Genomic DNA, 12,902 nt, shown 5'->3' with positions numbered 1-12,902 from the left:
TTGTCCATACCATTTACTTTTCATCTCTGTTGTACCACAGCTACAGTAGAGTTCCTGCCTTTGTTCCACCTTTAAAATAAGGCTGGCATGCCTGGTGGAGGTCATGGGCTCCATGCCTCACGTCTGATGTGTGCACTGCCCCATTCCCCATCTGCCCGGCAACTTTCTTGTTCAGTGCTCCTCTGCTGTCACCTTCTATCCCTTTTCTACAGTGTTCAAATCAAATGTCAAAGGTCTTCCTTTAACATCAGTGGTGGGCTATTAAAACTGAGATTAAACAATAACATCGTTTCTAATGGTGATGGTATGCCATACCTGTAAATGATGTTTAGCATTCATTCATAGTCAAATAATATGAACAATAAAGAGAGGTTTTTTTCAAATGTCTGTAATATGAGAGTCCCTGTGGTGTGTCGTGTTGGTATTACCATTGTTGTAGTGTATGTAATGGGGATTGTGTTACTTTTTAAGATAATAAAATATTTGGTTACACCACTGTTAACTGTGATGTGATCACTGTCACTGCCTTTTGGAAAGCAATAGTGCTGGGGCATTGGCACAGCATAAGATAGTGGAGCCAGTAAACTGAGTTTAGGAAAGGGACATGTTGACAATGCAACTACATGTGATCTCAGTCATTAAATTTGTGTGTATTTGAGCCTTTTAGACACTTCCCCAGTTTAAACGTGTGTGTGCCTCAAGGTCTCATTGGCTTCTGAGCACTATGGTTAAATCGTATTTGTAAGTCCAGGGGGAGTCAGTCAGTACAACTGCAAATAATACAGGCCCTTTTATTTCTCTGAGCTTTCTTCTTTTTTGTGTAGCTGATAAAAATACAATATGTGAATTGCACTTAAATTACTCTTTTATCACAATAGAGAAATGTTGCTCCTTATTCTGCCCTCGCTGCTTCCCCGATGCAGCTACGCAGATAGCTAACTCTTCGAATTAATGATACGTTGAAGTAGTTCTCCTTCATGAACTTTATTCGTCACTCATTGGACAGAGTGAAAACACACAAGACGTGCCAACCAGCTAACAAGCCAACATGCTAATGAGTAACTATGCTAATGCTAACATGCTAACACACAAGACGTGCCAACGAGCTAAAATGCTAATGACATCCATGCTAATGCTAACATGCTAACACCACCAAACCAGCCTGCTAATGCTAGTGCCATCATGCTCACAACTTAGTGTTTTTAAACACCATATGATGTTCTCAAAGTCATATGTTACTGACTTCCGGCGTAGTTATCAGTGAAGTAAGATGCTCCTGCAACAGTCATTACCAATCCTGATGCAAAACACATTTATATGCTCTCTTCTGGTGTGAGATTTTCCCAAAACTTTAACTTTGAGTTTTAGTGGACTAAAATGCCCGCAAAACCAGGAGTAATTCATCTGCACAACCACAGTGGCCTGTAACGCACACCACATCCCCGCCTCATGGTATCCCCACACACCCGGACGGTGACTGCTCTCTTCCCTACACAATGAGATGGCAGGTATTTTCAAGACTAAGCTACAAATGGCTCTGAGGGATGAACCTATCATCCATTAAGACAGAGCCCCAGGCAGTGAAAACGGAGTTATCCCTAAATATTACGAACATCCAGTCTGAGGTGAGCGCTCTAAAACATAATATCACCGTAGCCGTAATGGAAACTTCCCTCTCTTCATGCACAGGCAACGTTATTGGTCCAGGCTAAAGTGGAACATACTGTATGTCAGCCGAATTAGCCAGATTGGATAATTAATGTGAAGATCTTGAAGCGAGATTGCGGTGCAACAATATTAGGATAGTGGGTATACCCAAGGACTTGCCCAACTCCTCCACTACAGCGGCTGTCTCCACTTTGCTTAAGGAGGCACTTCAACTTGAGACCCTCCTGACCGTGCTCACCGCACTCTTCAGCCGAAGCCGAAACCAGGTGACCGTCCCCGCACCATAATTGCTCGTTCACACTATCACACGGACTGTGTTGACATCCTGCGCCGCTCCAGAGCCCAACAGCGAATCAAGGCTGGAGACATGGTCATCTCCATCTTCCCCAACCACACCGCGAAAACAGCCCGGGCTAGAACTGCCTTCAATGACATTGGGCACCAGCTCCGTGAGATACCGGGGATTCGTTTTGGACTGCTTTACCCTGCGTCCCTCCGTGTTACCCACAACGGCACCTAGAAGGAGTTTAAAACACCAGAAGATGCCAGCGCATTCATTTCAACCCTGAGCAAGTAAGAGAACTGTGAAGAGTTATAATGTTGGTGTTGTAATGCAACTCCTAAATAGTATGGACAATTACAAACTATTTACTCCACACACCAACTTATCAAATCAAATCAAATTTTATTTGTATAGCCCGAATTCACAAAACACATTTTGCCTCAGAGGGCTTTACAATCTGTACAGGGAGTGACACCCTCTGTCCTTAGACCCTCGGTTCCAGTGAGGAAAAACTTGACCACCAAAAAACCCTTTTAACAGGGAAAAGAAGGTGTCCTCTCTCCTTTTCTATTCACTCTCTACACCACTGACTTCAGCTACTGCACAGAGACCTGCCACCATCAGCAGTTTTCTGAGGACTCTGCAGTAGTAGGATGTATCACTGATGGTAATGAGAGTGAGTACTGGACTGTGGTGGACAACTTTGTCACATGGAGCTGTAAGAACCACCTACAGCTCAGCATGTCAAAGACAAAGGAACTGGCGGTGGACTTAAGGAGGTCTATGGGGACAGTGACCCCTGTTACCATCCAAGGGGCCTGTGTGGACATGGTGGAGAACTACAAGTAATTGGGGTTGTACTTAGATAATAAACTGGACTGGTCAAAAAATGTGGATATGATTTGCAAAAGAGGCCAGAGCCGTCTCTATTTTCTGAGCAGGCTCAGGTCCTTCAACATAGACAGAACGATGCTGCGGATGTTCTATGAGTCTGTTGTGTCCAGTGCCATCATGTTTGCTGTTGTCTGCTGGGGCAACAGCTTGAAGAAGAAGGACATTAATAGACTCAACAAGCTAATCAGGAAAGCCAGCTATGTTGTTGGGGGGGTGCTGGACAGTGTCACAGTGGGGATGGAGAGGACAACTTTGTCCAAAGTAAGGACAATATTGGACTTTCCGCCACACCCTCTCGATTTTGTCTTGATTAGCCTCTGCAGCTCGTTCAGTGGCAGACTCATCCACCCACACTACTTGACAGAACATCACAGGAAATCATTCCTGTCTGTGGCTGGAAATGTAAATCTATATATACCCGGTCTTTATTTCTACATATGTATATCTTTTATTTCTACATATGTATATCTTTTATTTCTTTTAGCCTTAATTGATTTTTATATTGCTATGTTTATACCTGCTTTTGCTCTTTCGCCTCTTTCTCAGGGGCTCTGTAACATATGAATTTCCCTACGGGGAAAAAATAAAGTACTTCTGATTCTGATTTTGAAAGAAACCTTAGGGAGAGCCACAGAGGAGGGATCCCTCTCCCAGGACGGACAGACGTGCAATGGATGTCACGTGTACAGAACAAAGCATCAGTAACATATTGTACAATTACAATGAATGACAATGATTACAGTAGCAGTGGTTAGCAGTGGTGGTAAAATATATAGTGGTGAGTTATAACAATGCTACAATAATATGCAAGTTAATATTAATGTCATAGAATTATGACTAACAATAATAATAACAGTAGTGGTGGATGTCAGGCAGGGCCATGGCAGTAGTGGCAACCACGATCCATGACCTGGGAGCAGCCATGATCCATGAGAACCTGCTGGACGAGAGAGCACAGAAACTCTGGGGAAGAAGTTTAGTTAGTAACATACTGTAGCACGCTCGTGCCACCGCGGGTTCCTCGTTACAGATGAGGTCGGACAGGGTTCAGTTAAGTTTCTTTATTTTCCAATACACACACACATATGTCAGCAGATATCAGTCCGTTCTTTCGTGTCCTCCAGCGTCTCTCCCTTTGTCCCAGCACGCTACTGCTAATAAGAGGGGGGGAGAAAGTCATTAGCAAACACAGTACACCTGTACACAATCAGACTCTCTCCCTGGCACCAATCCCTGAGCCAGCTGCCCACTCTTTCCCTCTCCGCCTGCCTCAGTGACTCAAGCACCGCGGCCACCCGCTGCACATGCTCCGCACAGGTGTCACTGTGGATGATGACATCATCAAGGTAGGCGGCAGCATATGCAGCATGCGGCCGCAGTACCTGGTCCATGAGACATTGAAAAGTGGCTGGGGCCCCAAACAACCCGAACAGAAGCGTGACAAATTGGTACAATCCGTACGGAGTGGAGAAGGCCGTTTTTTCCTTAGACCCTGGAGAAAGGGGAATCTGCCAGTAGCATTTGGTTAAATCCAGCGTGGTGAAAAAACGTGCAGTGCCCAGCCGATCCAGGAGCTCGTCGACCCGGGGCATTGGGTACGCATCAAAATGTGAAATATCATTCACCTTGCGATAGTCCACGCAGAACCCATCCTTCTTTGCCACCAGAACGATGGAGCTACACCATGCGCTGTTGGACTCTTCTATCACCCCCATCTCAAGCATAGCTGCCAATTCTTTCTGAACCACTTTTCTTTTATGTTCAGGAAGCCGATAGGGCCGTAAACGTACAGATGCCCCGGGGAAAGTCTCAACATGATGTTGTATGAGTGTGGTGTGACCTGGCAGGGGGGAGAACACATCAGCAAATCGATGCTGTAGCATGGCAATATCCGCTCTCTGGGTAGAGGTAAGATGGTTATCACAGGGGAGCGAGGTTGGATTAATCGCTTTTGGCACCTCCGGACCCAACCCCTCTCTCTCGTTTATTATTGACACCAGAGAAACGGACTCAGCCTCTCTCCATGCTTTGAGGAGGTTAAGATGGTACAATTGTGTGGTTCCTCCCCTGTCAGACCGCACCACCTCATAATCGACCTCCCCTACCCGCCGTGTGACCACAAAGGGTCCTTGCCACTTGGTGAGTAATTTCGAGCTCGACGAGGGAAGCAATACAAGTACTTTCTCTCCCGGTGTGAATTGTCTCAGCCGAGCTCCCCTGTTGTACAGGCGTTGCTGACGTGCTTGGGCTTGGAGCAAATTCTCACGTGATAACTGTCCCAGTGTGTGGAGTTTTGCTCTCAGGTCCAAGACGTACTGAATCTCGTTCTTACTGGGGCTTGGACCTTCCTCCCAGTTTTCCCTAAGTAGGTCCAGTACACCCCGTGGTTTTCTACCAAATAATAGCTCAAAGGGAGAAAATCCTGTGGAGGCCTGGGGTACCTCCTGCACTGCAAACAACAGGGGGTCTAGCCATTTATCCCAATTACTATCGTCTTTGTGAATGAACTTATGGATCATGGATTTTAATGTCTTGTTCAGCCTCTCTACCAGCCCATCAGTCTGTGGATGGTAGACGCTGGTCCGAGAGATAGACTTAATGCCCAGTAATCCGTACAGTTCCTTTAGTGTTCGTAACATGAATGACGTGCCTTGGTCAGTCAGGATCTCTTTCGGGATCCCAACTCGGGAGATGACCTGAAACAGTGCTGTGCCACACTTTTTGCCGAGATAGTGCGCAGCGGCACTGCTTCGGGATATCATGTTGCATAATCCACCAGGACTAGCACAAAGCGATATCCTCGTGCGCTCCGGTGAAATGGCCCGATGAGGTCCATGCCAATGCGTTCAAATGGAACCTCCATCAGCGGTAATGGGTGCAGAGGTGCTCTGGGAATCGTTGGAGGATTCACCAGTTGACATTCACGACAGGATGCACACCAGCGGTGCACGTCCCCGTGAATGCCAGGCCAATAAAATCGGGTCATTATCCAGTTTTGTGTCTTATCTACCCCCATGTGACCAGCCATTGGGCTATAATGAGCCGCCATTTCCCGACGGCTTTTAGGCACCAGCAACTGGGTGCTTTCCTCTCCGGTCTGAGTGTCACGACTCACCTTGTACAGCCTGTCCCTAATCAGTGAAAAATAGGAGAACGCCTGCTCGGCGTCAGGGCGCACCTTGTGGCCATCAATCGTCATCACGCGGCCGAAGGCAAAGCGTAGAGTGTCATCCCGAGACTGCTCGAGTGGAAAATCTTCCATGGAGTGTAGTTCGGGTACCAGCGGTGCCTCCAGAGGAGGCGCTGTGGGTTCCCCCTCCCCGTCTGCAGTGTTGGACAACCTCGCGTCACCACTGAGCGCCGCACATACGTCATATGTCCCTGTCTGTCGTGAACGCGCCCCCGCACACTGCCCCACTACTGCGTTAAACCCAGGCCAATCAGTCCCCAGGATCAGGGGGCGCGTCAGGCGGGAGCTAACCTCAACCTTGATTTTATGCTTTTTCCCTTATGTCTAATTTCAACTGTCACCAAAGGGTATTTGTGAATATCCCCATGCACACACTTAATTTTCACCCAGCATGCCTCCACCAATGCCCCGGGTCGAACCAGGTTCTGGTGAATCATTGCCTCCGCACAGCCAGAATCCACCATAGCCCGATGTACACCCCCCTGAATCCTTACCGGAACGCGGTATGTCGCTCCTGAATCGGTGGAGGGTGTTGCAGCGCCGACAACCCGAATCACCTGCCCCACCTCCATGAGAGGACAAGCTTCACGAAAGTGTCCGGACTGCCCGCACTTCCAACACTCCTGCCCAGACATTCGAGGAGTCCCGTAGCGGCTGAGACCTGTGGGGGACAATAAAGAGCTTGGTTAGGGTGGAGCGCCGGTGGAGTTTTTCCTCTCCACAGTCGCCTGTGCTTGCTCATTGTGGGAACTGTTGGGTTTCTCTATGTTAATATTGTTTTAAGGTCTTGACCTTTAAATGTAAAGTGCCTTGAGATAATGTAAATTATGAATTGGCGCTATATAAATAAATTGAATTGGAACGTCGCCGCCAGGGGGTTTTTTCGGCGCGGGGCTGGAGTCTGGCGGTTCGGTGTGGGCGGGCGGCTGCCCCCCCTTGACCACCGGGATGGGCCACGAGGTGGTCCTCGGCGAGTGTCACCACCGCCTCCAGCGTCGCTGGCCGATGGTAGCAAACCCACGCCGTGGTCCGGAAGTCCCTCCACCAGCTGGTTCAGTACTATTTTTTCCAGCATTGTTGTCTCTCCATCCGATCCCCCTGGCTGTAGCCACCGTCTCACTGCGTCCCGCAGCTGTTTAGCAAATGTGAACGGGCGGTCTGCTGGCCCTAGCCTGGCGTCCCGGAACTTCCGGCGATGGTCCTTCGGCGTCAGTCCAAGTCTGTCCAGGGCCGCGCGTTTCACGGGCCCGTAGTTCCCCCTCGCCGCCGGCAGAAGACCCTGCGCCGCGGTCTGAGCCTCCCCTGACAATAAAGGGAGAAGCATGGACCATTCCCCCGTCGGCCAGCCGCACGCCTCCGCTGTCGACTCAAACATTTCCAAGAACGCCTGTGAATCGTCGGCTTCTGACATCTTGTGGAGGGTGATGCCGGCCAACGGGGAGCGGGCAGCGGGCCCCGGGGCTCCAGCATGCCGCCTTGCCTCTCAAGCACGCTGCCATGCCTCTCCGCCTGGGCTTGGAGCACCCCCAGAAACAGTTTCAATTCAAAAGCCACTAATAGAATCCAATTTTCAGCTTCCAAAGTTATATCTGATAGGGACGGTAGATATTTAATCTTTTTTTTTTTATTATTATTTTTACTATATTTATTTATTTGTCTTTTCCTTTTTTCTCTTCTTTCTTTTTGGTGGTGGTGTAGAGGTAATCATTAGTGCAATGAAAAACATGCAAAACAGTAAAGCTCCTGGCCCTGACGGATACCCAGTTAAAAATTTTTTTAAGATTCTAGGATAACCTGGCCCCACTGTTGCACTTTGTTTACATTGAATCTCTGCAGCATTGCTCTCTCCCTCCCACTATGAGACAAGCCTCCATAAGTCTGCTTCTAAAAAAGATAAAGACCCAAATCTTTGCAGCTCGTACAGACCTCTCTCCTTAATAAATGTGGATGCTAAGATCCTTGCTAAGGCTCTCGCTCATCGCTTGGCAAATATTCTCCCAACTATTGTTTCAGAGGAACAAACTGGATTCATAAAAGGGCGTCAGCTGTTCTATAATATCCCTCTTAAACATAATTCATTCTAAAACAACCACAAACTCCCCTGAAGTTGTGATCTCTCTTAATGCTGAAAAAGCGAAAAAGGGACTACTTGCTTGCTGTTCTAAATAAATTTGGGCTGGGAAATATATTTATTTCATGGATACGCCTCCTTTATACATCCCCAAAAGCCAGCATCTCCACCAATGGCATTCAATCCAGCTTTTTACTCTGACGGGTGGCACTCGACAGCGTTGTCCCTTGTCACCTTTATCATTTGCCCTAGCAATAGAACCAATGTCAATTTATTTTAGGTCATCTTCCGTTTTTGCTGGGATATCTCGATCAGGCATGGAATTCAAGCTATCACTTTACGCGGATGATCTATTACTATTTGTCTCAGATCCAGATCATTCTATACCTGCTATCCTATCCTTCCTACAGACATTTGATTCATTTTCAGGGTATAAAGTAAACATTTCTATAGAGTGAATGCTATCCTATCAATGCCTCGGCCCTAAAACTTAACCAGACTGATATCCCTTTTTAATTGAGCCCATCTGGCTTCAAGTATCTGGGAATCAATGTGACTAGAAGATTAATGTCTCTTTTTTCTGCCAACTTCTCCCCTCTGATGACCAAAATCAAATCTGACCATCAAAGATGAAGTTTACCTTTGTCGTTAATTGGAAGAATTAATGCAGTGAAAATGAACATCTTGCCCAAATTTCTGTTTTTATTCAATTGTCTCCCCCCTATTTTTGCCAAAATCCTCTTTTAAAACTATTGATCAGACAATTTCTTCTTTTTTATGGTGTGGAAAGGCACCCAGAATTAGCAAATCACTACTGGAGAGATGCAAATTTAATGGTGGACTATCTCTCCCCAATTTCCAAATTATTTTCGGGCAGTACACATCCAAAAAATTGAATTTTGGTTTAACTTGCACGTCTGTACTGCTGGAACACAATTATTTCCCCTCGGGGATGAATAAAGTGTGTCTATCTATCTATCAATCTTGTGTCTTGTCCTCTCTGTCGGCTTTACTTACCTTCTCTATCCCAAACAGCCCCTCTGGCTTTTCAAATAATCAAGTGGTAATTTCCACCATCAAGATCTGGTACCAATTCAGAAGACAGTTCAAATTTACTCCAGCTTTAACTTTTGCTCCCTTACTAGAGAATCACTTATTCCAGCCCACATTCACAGACTCCACCTTTTCCGGATGGCATGCTAAAGGCCTGAAATGTTTAAAAACCTATATAGGATGGTATTTTTTCGGAGTTTTACAGACCTGAATTTCATCTCCCTACCTCTCATCTCTTTCGTTATTTTCAAATCAGACACTGTATTAAATCTTTCTTCCCAACTTTTCCTTATTCACCTTCAAATAAATTATGGGATGAGTTTCTCTGCTCTAATCCCCTCCAAAAATCTTTAATTTCAAAGGTTTATAACAAATTGCTATCCTATAACAGTTCACCAGCCACTAAGGTCAAGGCAGCCTGGGAAAATGAGCTGGGGTTGAGCCTGGAAGATAATTGGTGGGATAAGGCACTAGACAAGATCCACACAAGCTCAACTAGCGTTCGTTTGACACTCATACAGTCAAAGTGATATTTAGAACTCACTTTTCAAAAGCTTGACTGTCATTACTATATATACCAACGTCATTGATAGTTGCCACAAATGCCATTCTTCATCCTGCAATTTAACCCACATGTTTTATTCTTGCCCATTATTATCCTGTTTCTGGAAGAAAAACTTTGACACTATGTCAAAAATACTGTCGATAACTATAGTAGTTTCTCCCCACATTGCTATATTTGGGCTTCCTGAAGATTATAGCCAATACACCCCCATGCAACTAGACATTTTGGCCTTTACCTCTTTACTTGCAAGACGCCATCTTCTGCTTCACTGGAAGTCCACTAGAATTCCCTCCAGCTCTGAGTGGTTCAGTGAAGTCCCCACGCTACCCCACCCCCCTTCTTCCTTTTTTATTTATTTAAATTGAATTGTATGTTAACTCTTTATTTTATTACTATTGTTATTATTTTATTTGTATTTATTTATTTATTTTTTCTGATCTCAGTTACTAATTTATTGTAGAATTCAAAGATTTCTGTTAAAAAACAAATAAACATAGAAAGTATGGCATATTTTTCACTGGACCCATTGAGACTCGCTGTACCTCTAAATATACCATCACTTTCCTAGAGGCCTTATGGATTACTTTCTCTGTTGAAATGTATTTTATATGTATCCCTTGTGCCATATTTTCAATAAAAATATTGAGAAAAAAACAGAAAAAAAAGTAATATGTTCCTTGGACCAGGGGTTCCCAAACTGTTCCATGCCATGGCCCCCCAAACAGCATTAGCTGGTGGTTGGTCTGTTCCTTCGGTCTCTTTCTTGTCAAAAACCTGTCTATTTAGCGCTTGCTACGCTAGCTTGAGGAGCAGAGCAGCTTGATAAATGGCACAAACAGCCAGGTCTACACACAACGTCATCACGTCATGAATGATGTTTTGACTGGCAGGCAATCAGAAAGATGAGCATGGCAAATATCTTACTATATTTAAACGTAAATATAGTAAGATAGTTACTCACGTCAGCAGCAACTTTGTATGTCGAAGGTCACCAAAGTTAATGTGGAGTCTGTGTGTGGTTTTGCAAAAACGATGTCGGACCTCTTCTTATTACAACCGGTGATGACATGTTTAACCACATGTTCATTTAATTGCTGGCTGTCAAGGTGGCTTTGTAGATAATTGGCAAGTGTTTTTTAGAGGAAACCTGGTCTTGTTAGGAGAGACGGTGTTCATCCCACATGGGATGGAGCAGCTCTCTTATCTAGGAACATAACTAAGTCTATAAAATGACAGTCCAGAGTTGGGACCAGGATGCCGAGCTGTAGTCCTACACACTTCTCTGTGCTCCCTCTGTATCAGTTACACAACCAAAACTCCATAGACTGTGTCTGCCGTCCCTTCCAACAAACAAAAACAATTAAATGTGGACTCTTAAATATAAAATCAAAATCATCAAAGGCTATTTTAGTAAATGAAATAGTCTCTGTTCACAATATTGATTTATTGTCCCTCACTGAGATCTGGCTGCATCCTAATGAATATGTCAGCCTAAATTAATCAACTCCTCCCAGTCATATAAATACACATTCCCAGAGACTCTGGCCGAGGAGGTGGAGTTGCTGCTCCAGTCAATTAATCCTCAACCCAAACTAAGCTACAACACATTTGAAAGTCTTGTTCTTAGTCTTCCACACCCATCCAAGAAAACACAACAGCCAATCATATTTGCTGTAGTTTACCTTGCTCCTGGGGGCTTATTATGAGTTTTTATCAAGCCTAGTCCTAAAAACAGATAAAGTTATTATTGTCAGTGACTTTAATATTCATGTAGACAATAATAATGATAGCCTTAGTGTTGCATTCATCTCAATATTAGACTCAATTGGTTTCAGTCAGTGTCTACACCAACCTACTCATTGATGTAACCACACACTTGACCTTGTAATATCATACGGTGTCAAAATTGAACATCTAATAGTACTTCCACATAATCCGATTCAATCAAACCATAACTTAATAACCTTTGGTTTTTCATTATCAGACTACATGCCATTAATGAAAAACTAATTTTCTAGGTGTCTACCTGATAGTGCTGTAGCTAAATTTAAGGAAATTATTCCAATTACATTTAACCCCGTATTATCCGGTGACGTATCCAACAATTTCTTTAAAAACCCAAGCTCCACTGAAATTGACCATTATGTTGATAGCTCTGTAAATTCATTACGACTGACAATAGACTTCATAGTAAATTAGCTCCCTGGTATAATTCCAACACCTGTCTAAAAGCCTTGAGAAGGTTGTAGCTAATCAACTGTGTGAGTTTCTCCAGAAAAGTAATGTATATGAAGACTTTCAGTCAGGGTTTAGAGCTCATCACAGCACGGAGACAGCCTTGGCAAAAATCACCTTCTGACCTTCTAATAGCTTCAGATCAAGGTTTTGTGACTGTTCTTGTCCTGTTAGACCTTAGTGCACAATTGATCATCACATTTTATTACAGAGATGAGAACAGTTAATTGGCATTAAAGGAACCACCCTAAACTGGTTTAAATCCTATTTTCCAATTTGTGCAAATTAATGATGAGCCATTAACCAAAGTTAACCATGGTGTTCCACAGGGTTCTGCGCTCGGCCCAATTTTATTCTCAGTATATATGCTTCCACTAGGAAACATTATCAGGACACACTGTAAATTCCCACTGCTATGCGGATGACACCCAGTTATAATTAAAAATAAAACCAGAACAGTGTAATCAATTTACTAAACTTCAAGCATGTCTCAAGGACATAAAAACCTGGATGACCTGCAATTTTCCTTTATTAAACTCAGATAAAACTGAGGTTCTAATACTTGGCCCTAAACACCTTAAATATACATTATCTAATGATATAGCTGCGCTAGATGACATTGCCCTTGCTTCCAATGAAGCAGTCAGGAATTTGGGAGTCATCTTTGATCCTGATTTGTCCTTTGATTGTCACTTGTGGTACCATATCCCCCTACTAGAGCACTGCGCTCCCAGAATTCAGACTTGTTGTCCCGAAACTATCGGTAAGTAGAATAGGAGCCAGAGCTTTCAGCTATCAGGCTTCTATCATGTGGAATCATATCCCAGTTTCAGTTCGGGAGGCAGACATCCTCTCTATGTTAAAGAGTAGGCTTAAAACATTCCTTTTTGATAAAGTTAGAGCTGGTCCAGGTTTGTCTTAGATTTGCTCTTAGTTATGCTGC

Source organism: Paralichthys olivaceus, chromosome 9 (genome assembly GCF_024713975.1).
Source record: "Paralichthys olivaceus isolate ysfri-2021 chromosome 9, ASM2471397v2, whole genome shotgun sequence".
Classification (NCBI taxonomy): Eukaryota; Metazoa; Chordata; class Actinopteri; order Pleuronectiformes; family Paralichthyidae; genus Paralichthys; species Paralichthys olivaceus.
This window is presented reverse-complemented; position numbering follows the sequence as displayed.